This window comes from Mercenaria mercenaria, chromosome 17, assembly GCF_021730395.1.
Source record: "Mercenaria mercenaria strain notata chromosome 17, MADL_Memer_1, whole genome shotgun sequence".
Lineage (NCBI taxonomy): Eukaryota > Metazoa > Mollusca > Bivalvia > Venerida > Veneridae > Mercenaria > Mercenaria mercenaria.
In genome coordinates this window covers 29743864-29759234 of record NC_069377.1, presented here as the reverse complement: position 1 = coordinate 29759234, position 15371 = coordinate 29743864, and the positions used below count along the sequence as shown (strand labels likewise).

The window sequence follows — 15371 nt, the reverse complement described above, 5'->3', positions numbered from 1 at the left end:
ATCATAATTGAATTAATATTGTATTGCAAATTATCTTCTAACAAAACATTCCTGTGATTAAGAAAGAACTGCAACTCTAGCTTGCTTTACAGTTTTTTGCAAAGGGAAGTAACCTTAACATAATTTGAACCCAAATGACCTCTTGGTTTTGCTATAGTCCATTTTTGTGTTTGAATATAGAAATGGAATAGTTAAAAGCAATATTTGACAGCTTAAAACATTTTAATGCTTTTGATATTTTATGTGCAATAAAGTTTACAAACAAATAATGTTGCTATATACAGAATACAGTATAAAAAACCTTATGTTATATAAAGGGTTCAGCATAAATATTCTGTCATACACAGAATTCAGTAAAAATATTCAATATCATTGTAAATCTTAAAATAAACGATGATTAAAACAATAAAAACTTGATTTAACCAAATATGGCAGGTCAGGGCACATGATGTATGTTGTGGAATAGTTAAATACATACATACTTTATAATGTTACTGAGAAGATACACAGGGGACAAATTGCAGCCAAAAATATTTATACAATAAATCAGTAGTAATCAAAATTCTTTCAACTACACAATATTCACTAGCGGCCATTAACATATGGAGGTAAAATTAACAGCTTAAGAAGTAGTATTAGTAACTTTTTAACTTGAAACTCGACAACTTTGGCAAAAAAGCAAAGAATGATTTATAAATTTTCCAGGGTTTCTTACATAATTCTAAATCGTCAAGTATTGCCTAACCATTGTGTACACATTGCTCAGAATATAGAACTGCCAGTACATATTACTGTAATGCTAAGGTAATTTATGAATGTTAAAAAAGGATGCACAGCTTTGGCTTTGTGAATGTTTAACAATCCTTTACATGTGAAGTCAAAAGCTGCTTTAATATCCATTGTAACTCCCTTTCAAGGAAAAAGTAAAGTAAAATAACATTCTATTTAAAAAATAAAATGAGCCGCGCCATGAGAAAACCAACATAGTGGCTTTGGGACCACATGGATCCAGACCAGACTGCGCATCCGCGAAGTCAGGTCAGGATCCATGCTGTTTGCTTTCAAAGCCTACTGCAATTAGAGAAACTGTTAGCGAACAGCATGGATCCTGACCAGACTGTGTGGATGCGCAGGCTGGTCTGGATCTATGTTGGTCGTAAAGCCACCATGTTGGTTTTCTCATGGCGCGGCTCAAATTATATCTGACACTTAACAACTGAAATGGTGCAAAGGGGACATTTTGGGGTGTATAGACATTCATCAAGGTTCTGCTAAATTAATTTATCAAACAAAAAATCATATTAATTGTATCTTCATAGCTGAAAATATTAATATCTTGTAAAACATTAGGACATAAGAAAAGCAATAGGGTTATGAAATTGAAGTGATCAACATTTAAATTTAGTATTTTTTTCATATTTATTTGTGAAGGGGGTTCCATCACAAGATTTGACACATTGGTAAGAATAAAATGTAGTTTATGAAAAAAAGTATTTTCCTTTAAATGTGCAGAGTCTGGCTTACATAAAAAATTAAAGCTGTTACAATAATGCTTGGTTTGAAAAAATAAATCACAGTTGAAAACTACCCTTCATATAAAATGTCACACTTTCTAGGATTCACAGGGGACAAAATTAACTATATAATTTGATATAAAACTGCTTGAGCCATTCACCTGAAACTGCACACATTCATTGACTACATTGATTTGAATATAATTTGCCCCAAAACACTTTCTAAAACTGAACTTATTTAAAGTATGGTGAGAGAGGAGAAAAAGCTTCGTTATTTTGAAAACCAATCATATGCATTATTACATGGTTAGAAAAGCAATGCTGTATATGTACTTGTACAATAATGAGCCAAAAAAGGAGGCAGTAAAAACAATGGATTTAACCCTTATCATGCTGGACACGATTGATTCTGCCTTTGTGAACAGTGTAGATCATGATCAGCCTGCACATCTGTATAGCCTGATCAAGATCTTCACTGTTTGCATTCAGTCAGTATGTTTTGGTAGCCATCCCTTTCATTTAATGATACTGTCCATATTGAAAGATGGACAAGTTAATTATAGAAATTTAGCCCGTTAATGGTTAATAATAATTTCTACCATGCTTGTCAGCTATTCAAACATATGGCAAAAATCTTACATACCAATGATTGACAATAATAGATAACAAGATATTGTATCTTCATATGAACACAAATGCGGGATTAATTTTCTACAGTGTCAATATTGCATTCATACTCATCATAAGTGATTATATAATAATATAACAGTGAAAGTTGAAGTTAAAATTTTCCAAATTTTGCTATTACATGTATGTAAAATAAAAAAAATGTTTTCTTTCTTATTTGGTTATCTACCTGTATTCTAAAATGTGTATCTACTTGAAGTATATGCAATATAAACTAAATGCCCACAGGAAACATGTCGAGCCCGCCAGCGGTCAAAAGGACTGGGAGTTCAACACAACACTGTCTAGCTGAGGCAAACATTTAAGCCCGTTTATACGTTGCAAAGTTACAGCCCGGACAATCTCTAAAATGATATTTGACACCCAAGTGACACAAGAGAAATATAGCTATTCAAATACATTTTCTTTTTGACATCAAATCATCATTGTTAACAATATCCTCTGGAAGACTGAAGTACATGTACTTTGCCGAGTTTTAGTATCTGTTGCTTGTGACTCTGTGGACGGACCATCTGGTGAGGTAACCAGAGGCAATGATTGGGACTAGATTGAATCATGCTGTGGAAGATATAGTTGACAGGAAGGTAGTAAGGAATAAATCTGAAAGTGAATATATTAACATTTACTAAATAAATAAACAACAAATATATACAAAAATAATTAACAAAAATTGATTTTCTATAAATGAACCGCACCACGATAAAACGAACATAATGCGTTAGCGACCAGCATGGACCCAGACCAGCCTGCACATCCGCACAGTCTGGTCAGGATCCATGCTGTTCGCTAACAGTTTCTCTAATTGCAATAGGCTTTGAAAGAATACAGCATGGATCCTGACCAGACTTCGTGAATGCGCAGTCTGGTCTGGATCCATGCTGGTCGCAAAGCCACTATGATGGTTTTCTCATGGCGCGGCTCAAATAATTTATTTAATACGCATAAATTTTGGTTTTCATATGTTACTTTTGCAGATAAACGATGTAATGTTATTAAAACACATTGGCTACTTTATTGTCATACATTTACTGGTAGCTATTGAGGATTGTTGATGTTTCCTTGCTTATCTAAGTTATCCGAATGTCAGCTTATAACCCTTATACGATACCTATATGAACTGAAGCGTGCCATTTCTCAGGTCCTCACACACCTCGTCAATGCTTACATCAAACACACTATGATCTTCATATTTAATCTGAAAAATAAATGAGACATTATAAGATGCACATATAAACACATATTCAGCATCTTAATGGTTATTCATTACTCAGTTTTACTAGAAATATAATTAACTGATAAATTACTTATTTGAAGTCAATGTATTGGGTATTGAGGTGAAGAAATACATAAACTGTTACTATTTTACAGTAAAAAAACAAATGTCTGATACATCTCAAAATTTGATTAGAATCTTTATCCATTAAAAACAACATCAGAATTAAACCATTGTCCCAAGGGAAGTGAGTCTAAACTTTATCTGTGTTTATATCTGTCAGTATAATATCTTAATACCAAATGTGCATAATGTTATTGAAAAAAGAGTTTTTTAAAGTTAATAGTATGGTGAATTCATACAATCATGTTCATTGAAAAATTAACAGATGTGTGGTATCCAAGTTCTTATTATAAGCCTTCTACCATTCAAAGAACATGTACACAAAAAGATGAAAATTAAGGGGAAAATGACAACTTTGTTTAAAAAAAAGTATCGCTCATCAGTATAGTATTGTTTGTGCTCTTCTATGCAATCAAATATGTGCAATAGCATAGTATATCTTCATTAAGCAGCTTTTAATTTTCTCTTTGTAATTTTGCCAAATGTACTAAACAGTTTTCTCTCTTTTACCTGACTGGTAATGACAGGTTTAATTGCATAAAGATAAAAATAAAGGAACCTCTATCATTGTTTTTCATTGTTGTCAGTGAAATTAAACGAACACATGCAATTAGTTAATAAATTTCTGAATTGCCAAAATCACCTTAAATTCTCCTTTGTCGAAAGACAGAATTTTCCCTGAATATGACTTATCATTTCCATTCTCTTCTGTCCAAATATGATGAATTCCTTTTCCTACACATTCCAGAGGGTCAGATATTTGTGATTGTAATTCCTTCTTCTTTAAGAGATGTAATAAATTGATTTTCAGTTCCTCAACACCTAGCACTTTTCCAGCCTTGCTAAATTGTGTTAAGGTTTTATTATGCAGAAATATAGAGTTCTTTAAATTGTTGATTTGTGTTTTTAGATAATTAAGTTTCTCCGTTTTGTTTGACATATTATTTAATTTCTGTTCTATTTCTTTTTCACAATTTGCAATCCCATGCACACTTATGTCTTCTTGTAGTTTTAATGCCTTTGCACTTTTTCTTTCTTCACTTTCAATTTTTTTTCTTTTTCTTTCATTAATTGTTATAATAGAGGCCTCATATATTTCTTTTCTTTTATCATTATTTATTTTCTGAACTTGAGTTCTTTTCATTCTTGCTTTTGATATGATTTAGAATTTTTTAGTTTGATCTTTTCTCTCAATCCATAGTCCTGTATTATTATTTTGATAAATTATTCTTGATTCTAAATTTTCTATATTAATATTAGGTGCCTTATTGAGTCCTGAATCCAATTTTGCCATAAGCCTTTCAACTGTAATATTATTTTGTGTGACAAAATTCAGACTCTTTAATAACATTTTCTGAAGGTTTTGAAATTTGCCACCTTCAATGTAATCTGCAAAGGTCTTTTTACACTTGTTAATTAAAAACTTTTGAAAATCTCTTGACAACATATTTCTAGGAAAGCATTGTCTGATGCTACTGAAAGGATTTCATCTGAAATGTGTATATCACTTTCCGTTTGCGGTCCAACTTCTATTTTCACTTTGTTCATAATGATACTCCTTGGATCATTTACTCCGATACATAAAACATCAATCAACCTTTGATAAAATGAAGTCATTTGTAAAGTACTATAGTCATTCCTCATTGTCATTTTCATGTAAGGTTCTGTTATCACTTTGTAAATTATAGCTAATGCACAGAGCATGTTAATGATTAACTTATTGTTTAATCCTTCAACAACTATCTTCTGAATGAAATTATGTGAAGTCTTTGTTTGTTGGAGATATTCAATGATGTGTACTCTAAGTAAAAAGATACCTAAAGCATTGTAAAAAAAGGTGTTGAAGCGATTACCTCTAAAATTTTCAATAGGTACTTTCTCAAATCCCTTACTTTTAATGTAAGCTGTTGCCAATTTTGGATCCCCTGTACCATCTTTGAAAAAAAGCTTTGATGTACTCTTTATTACATTTCCAGTAGATATATCTTTCTTAAGATTTTCACAATTTTCTTTTTCTATTACAATGATTTCTTTTTCACAAATGTCTTGAAATTGTAACACAGGATGAACAGAACACTTGTAAGAATTTATTTTCATATTGTTTTCCGTTTGTAGTATCTTGTTTACTTTTTCTTCTGTTGCACATCTATCTGTCATAGAATTCTTTACTTTTTGAAAAAAACTGGGCAATCTGATTCATTATTGACTTGATTAATTTCCGAATGTAAATCACTGATTACATTAACATATGTCTCAGCTTTTGCATCAGGCACTTCTCTTGACGCTGCTGTATAAGTCTGTTCCTTCCCAGATATCTCTACCCCATAGAAATGTCTTCCTTTTTTAGTAGTTGCATCCCGATGCATTGTTAAGTTTTCACTACTGTTTATAACTTCACTCAACTGATGTTTGGTTAAAATGCCCAACTCAGTTTGAAAATTTCTGACTGTCCTTTCAGATGGAAGATTGCTTGTTTTAACGTTTACTAATTTTAACACTTTTGAAATAACTTTCTCAATGTTATTTACTCCTACATTCAAACTTATTAAATCATAATATACTTCCCTTACAATGTCCTTATAGGGCTTGCCTGTGCTTTCAGTCCTACAATCAAATACTCCTGGTTCAGATGTTTTTCTGGTAATTTTTTCATTTTCTTCGTTTAATTCATCGATTCTTTCCTTTATTTCTTGTATTTCAAATTTAAAAGTGTTACACTGTGTAGACTTAGTCGACTGATTTCTTTTCAAAATCTTCTTCAGCTCCTTTCTTAATTTACTTATAAGGATGTTTTGTGTTCTGATCCTTAATGACTGCCTCTTAATTCTTTGATTAAGCCTTGACAAATTTATTGATTTTAGTCTTTGTCTAAGCAGCATTACATCACTTGTAAGTTTTCTGATCTTTATATTTTGTTCAAATATTGTTTTCATTTTTTCAGAACTTTCTTTCCTCTTGGTTTCTTCAATATCTTTTTTAAGTGCACAACTCTCAGGTAGTTTGAAGAATGATGTAAGAAATCTGGTATATTCCACCTCCTGTGTTGAATTTTTCAATCTATTAGCTTTTATTAAAGCCCTTTTCAATTTGCCATATAGGCTCTTTGCATATACTTTTTCTGGTTGAATTTCAAATTTTGAGCAAATAATTTCATGAACTTTAGCACAATCCTTGTTTGATTTTTTAAAGATATTTAGCACCTCTTGGTATGACACAGACATTTTGGCAATTCAAAAGTTTTTAATGTACCTCAAAAGCTGTATTAAAGTCAAACAAAATATCTTTCTTAATTCTAATATGCATATCTATTTTATTTTCTTTACTGTTTTATAAATTATCTCACTAGCATAAGGATCAGTTTTTCATTTCTCAAACTTTTCACCATTTTACTTTGTGATAATTAATATTACTTTTCACAATTGAAGAATTAGATATGAGTAATTTCATAACCTGCATTAGTGGCAAAACATTCTAAATTAAAAATACCAAATTTTGAAGAAAAAAAGTCAAAAATAAACATTCAAATATGAAAATTGGAAGAAGTTACCTTCACCAGAACAAGACTTGCAATGGTTTTATATAAATCAGATATTTCTTTTTAAAATCATAAAAGGAATATCAGGTTGCCATGCATGGCCTGTATACTAGATGTCATTTGTGCTATAAATTATGTATATCACTGAAATGACATCATACATTTCAATATTTGGAAACATTTTTAATAAATAAAATATTTTTGTTGTCATCATGGTGCATTTGTATGTTTGATGTTGTCAAGAAGACAACACAAATAAAATTTATTTGTAAACTTTGTCCTGGGCAACTTAATTACAATGTAACATTTTTTTTTAGTTCTACAAGCAGAAATTTGTAGTTATTCAAAGTATTTAATTTCCAATAATTTTATCATATCACTAATACAGGTTTTAAAATTGAATTTCCCATATATGTTTCAACTTATTAACATGAATACAATCTTTTTACATAATAATGTTAAAAGATATGGCTGCATTCAAAATTCTATATATGTAATACATATGATTTTGTTAATTTTGTCAATATACAACAGTTGTAGACTTAAAAACCAACTATACTGAAACAACACTGTAAACTGTTTTAATTGCTGTCCTTTCTTAACAAAATTAGTATACAAAATTGATTTGTTTCAGATCTTTATCATTCTCTTGAGTCAGCCTTATATTTAAATTGCACTTAATTCTATTGCTCTATTTTAAATTTACCTTTACATGATAATCTGTCTTATCAGTTTATAATATCAGACAGAAAAGTTTAACACTGTTGTTTCAGGTTCAGGTTACTGCTTATTCCTGTGTCATGTCTTTAAATAATTAATTATCAAATAAGTACTATGACTGAGTCAAATTACATCGGTGACTTGTACAGAACTCTGAGTACTTTTTATAAGATTTAAGTGTTGTTGAAGTCAGGGTGAGTATAAAAGCTCTTCTTTGTATAGTCAAACTATAATGAAATGTAATAATATAATACATGCTTCATACCTTTAGTACTTTAAACCATCACACCACAATATCAGCTCTGCAAGCCACAATGTAAGTAGTCGACATGACATTCTCAGCTGTCCACACCACAATATCAGCTGTCCACTCCACAATCTAAGCTGTCAAACGTTCTTTACCTGAAATAAAGTTTTATCTACATACCTAAAACCTAACACCCTTCTTATCTAAAACAATCTATCCTATAATTTATTCAGATTGAAAAAAAAAATGTCCCTGTATAAGTTAGCACATGTGGACTTAAAAACCAACTGTACTGAAACTGACATTGTGTACATATTTAATTAAATTATTAGTTTCTTAACATAATTAGTATGGAATATTCATTTGTTTTAGATCTTTGGCATTTTATTTGGTTAGCCATACATTTCATTTTCAGATAATAATTCTACTCTTGAAATGTAGAGTACTAAATTTTGAAATTTACCTTTAAAAGATAGTTTTGTCATATGAGAGACATCAGACAGGAATGTTTAACACTGTTGTTTCTGGAGTAAGTTAAAGCTAATTCCTGTGTTACGTTTTTAAATATTCAATTTTCAAATAATCATTACAATTGAGTCAATTGACATCGGTGACTTTCACAGAACTCAGAGTACTTTGCAGAAGATTTAAGTCTTGTTAAATTCAGGGTAAGTATAAAGGCTCTCCTTTGTATAGTCAAACTATAATGAAACGTAATAATATAATACATGCTTTATACCTTTGCTACTTTAAACCATCACACCACAATATCACATGTGCACACCACAATATGTTGTCAACACCACAATATCAGTAGTTCACACCACAATTTTAGCTGTCCACAGCACAATCTCAGCTGTCCAAGTCACAATCTCAGCTGTCCAAATTCCAATTTCAGATGTCAACACCACAATCTCAGCTGTCCAATGTACTTTACCTGAAATATAGTTTTATCTTCATATCTAAAACTGAAGACCCTTATTACCTAAAACTACCTATCCACCGTTTTAATTTTTTAACGTCCATATTTAAGTTAGTAAAATGGCAGCTTAAAAGGAGGTCAAACGCAAATAGACATTGATATCACATGTATTTTTTATTCTCTTATGTTAACTGTTGAGTATAACAGTAACAATCAGTTTAAAAATAAGAATAAAATCTTGTTTTACAAAGGAGGCAGTCATTTATAAATTCTCTAAAATAGTTTGAATTTACATATCCTTTCAAATGTATAAATCATTTGCCTTAAATATTGAAATGTTATTTTCTTACGTATTTATCAAATAGAGCATTATTTATCCAATGCTGTCAATCATTCAATGTGCCAACAGTGAACACACAGCTTCTGAAATATACAAAGTAATTAATAAAATTAAAACGTAATTTATCATATGAAACACTCCATTGTGTATCTATCTGATGTACCTCCTTTCGGCGACTCTAGTCGTTAGACTCATGTGCCCCCCCCCCCCCCTACCGGTTGTGTATCCAGCCCTTAGTTCCGGGAAGTACCGGGGCGTCTCCTTGGTATCTCCAAAAAAAATTCGTCCAATCTTTACTATGTTGCCAAATGCAGCTCTATTTTATCCTAATGACACATACATTATTTTAATGTATAACTTATAACAAAATAAAATCAGGAAAACTGCCCAGCATGTCTCATTTTTTTAAACATAAGAAAAAACATAATACTACAGTAGCCAAATATTACATCCGAAATAAATTTTATCCGAAAGTATAGGTACTCAAGGAAAAACTGCATTACCCTTTTCTAGTACCATAAAACAATTTTCAGTTAAAACATTATGTTAAAATCATCCAACAAACAGATCATAATATGCTCCAGTTTGTATCATCGAACAAAATCAAAATGATTCTATTATTCTATTTTCTAGATGTCTTGAAACAAACTATAACGAGTTGTTGTTGTTGTCGTCTGTCAAACTAACATTTTGATTATTTTGCAAACCAAAAACAAACCATAAATAATTGACCATTCCCACTTACCAACTGCCATTAACAATATATTTAGCTTCCATGCGCCACTGGTTCACCAATGAAACCCACATAAATATGCACATTTTGAAGATTCGTGTAAACACAAGTTATGAATAGAGAATGACAGAACAGAACTACACACCTTTAAAATCAATGAGTTCAAATGGCGTCGCTAAAAAATCCGGGTTAAATTCAATCTTTGATATCGTAAGTTTGGACTGAACATGTGTTTATACGTTGACAAATAGTACTTAACAGAATATTTTGAGAAATAAAACTTACCTTTCTGACTGCGAGTGCCGGAACACATCGATGTTGTTAACCGGTGTATACGTAAACAGTTTAGTGCGCGACACATACCGATTATGCGGAAGCGCCTATTTCCTATCGCTACATTAAGGCTTCTAGTGTTTATACACTTGGGTATTTATTAAAACGGCATAAGATAATTCGATAGTTTACATATGACATTTATGGCAATAACATGCATTATTCAAATGTAGAAGAAGATTTATTATACGAGAGCTTTTAAAATGTCAGTAAATAAGGATAATGTTTCTTGCGAAACGTAAGTCGATATTTATTTGGTTGGAGTTTATGCCGTTTTAACAGTATTTATTTGAATTCCCTCTTAACATAATTATCTTTGTTTATACCAGTACATGGTTTTTCAAATTCCGGTTTAATCCGACTTGTAGGACGAATGGCAATGTAAAATAACCAATCCATCTTTTCTAGTCACAATGAATACATATATAATGCCATCATCTATTCATACTTTGTGGTATTTATTTGTCCGAAACGTTCAGCATACTTTATAAGTAGATACAAATGTAATTCAATTTTACCCATAAACCCATAAATCATCAATGTAATTCAGTTCTACCCATGAATCATAAAACTGAAGTTCAATTTAATTGTATTCGTAAAGTTCGAAAAAGTAGTGATCTTCTTTTCAATCTGCGCTGGAACGTAATGCAAAAGTGGTTTATATTAGATTTTCTTTATTTGATATTTCACTTTAAATCTCAGTACTGATATTAACGCTGATCAAAACATGGAAACCTGACACTTCTGTCGCTTTGGTTTAATAAATACATTTTCAATAGCTAATATACTTTTAATATGTTAGTTGCATTCACTTAGTTCAATATAAATCGAATTCATGTAAGTTACAATGAACACATTAGCAAGACTATGTACAAATCAATCTACAACTCCAATGCAAAACTATCTACAACTTCTTACATAACTTCTTGTGTTTTATATTTTAAACTTCATACTGTAGTTCTACCACAAATCAATCACTTCAACTACCACACGTCATAAAAAAGCACTGACCGAAAAATGACGAAATAAGATTTCTTTTCTGCACCACCAGCTTTCCTAATATGATGGTATCAAATTTTGTCTCTCTTGGGAACTATATTTCTCTGTTCACTGTGTTTCTATTTTGTTTTGTAGCTTCTCTATTGTAATAATATTGGGTTGTTTTATGTTATTTGAAAGTCCAAATGCAAGTGTTCTTAAAGCAAAACTACAGTTGCAAAATATATCTAATTTAGGCTTTATGCTTATACTTTCTTGTTTGTGAGGTAAATTTTGAAAAGTAATAAGACTTTTTTTTATTTACTTCCATTTAGACCGACGACAATTCATTTGGTGTCATGCGGCTAGCCATAATTTGCAACTGTCAGTGGAACTGAAAAATAATTATCATATATATATATCAGTATTAAAACGCCGTTAATTATTTTTGGTAACTGAATAAAAATCTTTAAACAAATTAAGTTTGAACTTTGAATTAAGCATTTTACACAGTTTACAAACACAAAATTTATGTTTTAAATTACATTTCAGCTAAAATGCTCCCACAAGAATAAAACATGTTTCTATCAATCCTGTCCCTCCACAACATAATTATGTAGAGTACATGGAAGTTATGCCTTAGCAATTAGTATAAATGCTACAAAAATGTTTGTTCTTTCCACTATTCTAACACCTGTTTCTAACTTTTGCTATTTAGCAAATATGACTTTCAAAACTTATGAATAAAGTATATAATTATCCAAGAATTTTAAATTTGAAAACATGTACGAAACATAAACATGTTTTAATATTTTATAATTATATGACCTTCCTTTATTTATGCAATATATCATAATAATATGATAATATCATAATGTTTTTATGGGAAAAAATCTGCTTATTCTAAAATGACATTTATGATTTTCATTATATTCCAACTGGTAAAGTTTAAACTTCAAACCAGGGCATTCATCAAGCCACATGTCCAATATTGAGATTACATATCTTGCAAAGGGTTCTGGTAAGAATGCATCTGCTCAAACAACACTACACATGGAAATAGGGTACGGGTATACACGTACACAGCGGCTTAACACCTGTACACAAACACAAATGAATACGATTATGACACATAGAAGTAACAACCATACAAACATACAGGAAAAAACGAAAAAAGAAAGACAGCACCGCTCTGGAACAACCAGGAGTTTAACTAAGCTTAAGCTTCGAGATAAGGTCATTTGCTTGTTCATACATGTATACAAAACTACAAAACGAAAAGTGTCTTCAATGAATTTCAAATATTACCCGGTTTAAAAAAGTCAGTTATTAAAGAAGGCGTTATTTGTATTATGATAATGTAGTCGAACATTTAACACAGGTTTTATTTGCAAATTTTACATTAGCCCTAGCTACCTACATTAATTTCATATGAATCAATATCTATTAAATATCTCTTGTATCTATCTCAATATAAGAATCGTTCCTCCAATTAAGGTCATCCAATTAAGGTCAATTTCAACAAACAAAATGAAGTTAAATCCGTACATTTCTTTCCGAGATCTAGATACCCCTGGGTCTCATTTATCATTATTAATGATGAATCAGCGTATTCAATATAAACTGTAAGGTTTACTGAATATTAAAGAGGGAATATGTGATATTCCTTCCATATTACAGAACAGATCCAAAACACCGAAACGCATCATATGCATGCACAATATCACTAGACACAGGCTTTAGAAAGATATTAATTGGCAATGTGTCTAGGTGACGTCATTGTTACGTTACTAGACATCTTGTCCCCTGGAAGGAATTCGTCTGACTTTGATTAAAATACGTTTCGACGCAACGGACATGCAAATTTCTTCGATATAGCGTACGTTCCAGACAAGCGACTTTGAGATACTGAGTTTGAGAGTGTACATGTACGCTTTCACTTGCAATACTAGTTATAAATATTTTTAACTAAATTTTATCAATATTGTCTTTAGCAATAAAGTAAAAATAACAAGAAATATCTTTAAAAATGATGGTCGGCGAATTGTAATAAGGAAAGAAGTTTATGAATTTTTCATCTAACATTCCTAACATTTTTCAAATTGCAAAACTAAACACCGCACTTTAACAATTTAAATGGTTCTCTTTTAATTTTTCGCAAAGGTTTCGTCGTAGGGTTGCAATTTTGTTTCGTTTATCCTTAGACGAATAATTACAGCAGTAGTTTGATGAAGATTCATGAAGCGGTTCATGAGAAGAGGTCATTAAACGTGTTTATATTTTTAGCTAAATTGGTACCTATCCCCATTTGTAACAAAATAGCAGGAGACCTTACGATATTGTTACACATCGAGTTTGATAAAAATCCATTACATTTTAGTGGTTAATGCGAAGAAAGGCATATCTACTTTTAGCTATAGTGGCCCCTAATAGGGACAAAGTTCCTATATAAATAAATTTGGAAGAGGACCTTATAATGATGCTCCAGACCAAGCATGACAAAGATCCACCAAGCTGTTCATGAGACGCTGTATAAAGGCATTTCTAGTTCTAGCTCTAGCAGCCCATAAAAGGGGTTAAATGTCCCAGCTGAACAAAGTTGGCTGCGAGCCTAATAAAGATGCTACAAATCAAGTTTGATTAGAATACATGAGAAAAAATCAATTAAAGGATTTTTTTATTTATTATTTTTATTTATTTCTAAAATAGGCCAACTGATCCCGCTTGAACAAATGCATATTCGCTATTCATGAATCTTTGGACAATGACGTCACACCTATAAAAAAAGTGAAGGTCAAGCAAAACATACAATTGTAATTATTTCAATATTTCTGTTTCATAAGCAAAGTTTGACCGTAGTCATATCACATAGATAAACTGTATGCAGCGTACCTTCATCTCAGTGTAATGAGATTCAGTCATTATATAGCATATATATATAAAAAAACAGATTTCAACTGAGTTCAATATTTGCATACCATACTAAAGAAAAATATTCATATATAATAAATCAGTTAAATAATTTATAACAAATATATCAAAGCAAACAAGTCCTCATTTTAATATGCAATCTGAATTAGTCAAAAAAGCAAAAAACCTTTTCATATACAGACGACAATTGTAACAAGGAAAATTTTTTAAAAAGCAATTCTTTACATAAAAGACTCTTATCACACCCTTATTCATGTGATACGCAGACCGTATTCAGCTGTTTCTTTAATTTGATATATGTTGGTATTTGAACAGGTTTTTATCATATTTATTAAACTTACTTATCATTTTGAGATATATCAATATTCTTGCTAACTATACTGAGCCAAAGTTAGCTTTAAAACTATGAACATCGTCGTTTAGGATAACGCTTTGTCTACATTTCACTCAGCGTAGCACAATCAACAGAGTGAAAGAAATTGACACTCTCGTCCAATCAGGCAGAGTGTTGCATAAATCTCCCACTTTGATAAATTATCTATAATGCGTTATCAAGTAGTTTGATTTGCAAACTAAAGTCACGTGGCATAGGTAACGAACACGAATTTAGACGGCGTCGCCGAAAAACAATCGATGAAATGGCTATGAGCTATTAATGAACCATGTCTATGTGATGTGTATTTAGTGTAAGATTTTAGGTTTTATACATTTTAATATTCATACGGTTTCGCAGGTTAACGTCGATTTTCATACAAAATAAGCAATTATTCAGTACACTGCGCCGAGATCTTATGAAACTTGTGGTCTCATATATCATGTTAAATGATGCATAAACGTCATATATTTCAACTGTAAGGTTCTTTAAATAATAAACAAGTAATAAGTGAACTCCTGATATATTTCTGAACAGACACGAAAGCCGCAATCTATCAAGTGCATGCGTCATATGATGTAGTTGTTGTTTTTTTTTCAGTAACCTGGCGTCAGTTCAATCACACTATATAAGGCGGTTTTATTGCTATTAGGCGAAAACTAGAATATCCGTGAATTATAAAGTAATTCATATTTCTAACATGGCTCAAATTGATTTCCAGT

At 31.0% G+C, this 15371-nt stretch overlaps 1 long non-coding RNA gene across 3 annotated transcripts; it reads right to left on the bottom strand.

Moving 5' to 3' along the window:
- Positions 1-409: 409 nt before the first annotated feature.
- Positions 410-10373, bottom strand: LOC123536055 (uncharacterized). 3 transcript variants are annotated; one of them, XR_008368258.1, is made up of 6 exons: positions 10320-10373; positions 9312-9384; positions 8779-8976; positions 8058-8194; positions 3310-3396; positions 410-2801 (listed from the first exon to the last, which is right to left on the bottom strand). It is a non-coding gene; the product is annotated as an uncharacterized LOC123536055 (long non-coding RNA). The 3 variants fall into 3 exon arrangements; XR_008368257.1 differs by lacking the exon at positions 3310-3396; XR_008368259.1 differs by lacking the exons at positions 3310-3396; positions 10320-10373 and adding an exon at positions 9805-10113.
- Between the last annotated feature and the right edge of the window lie 4998 nt (positions 10374-15371).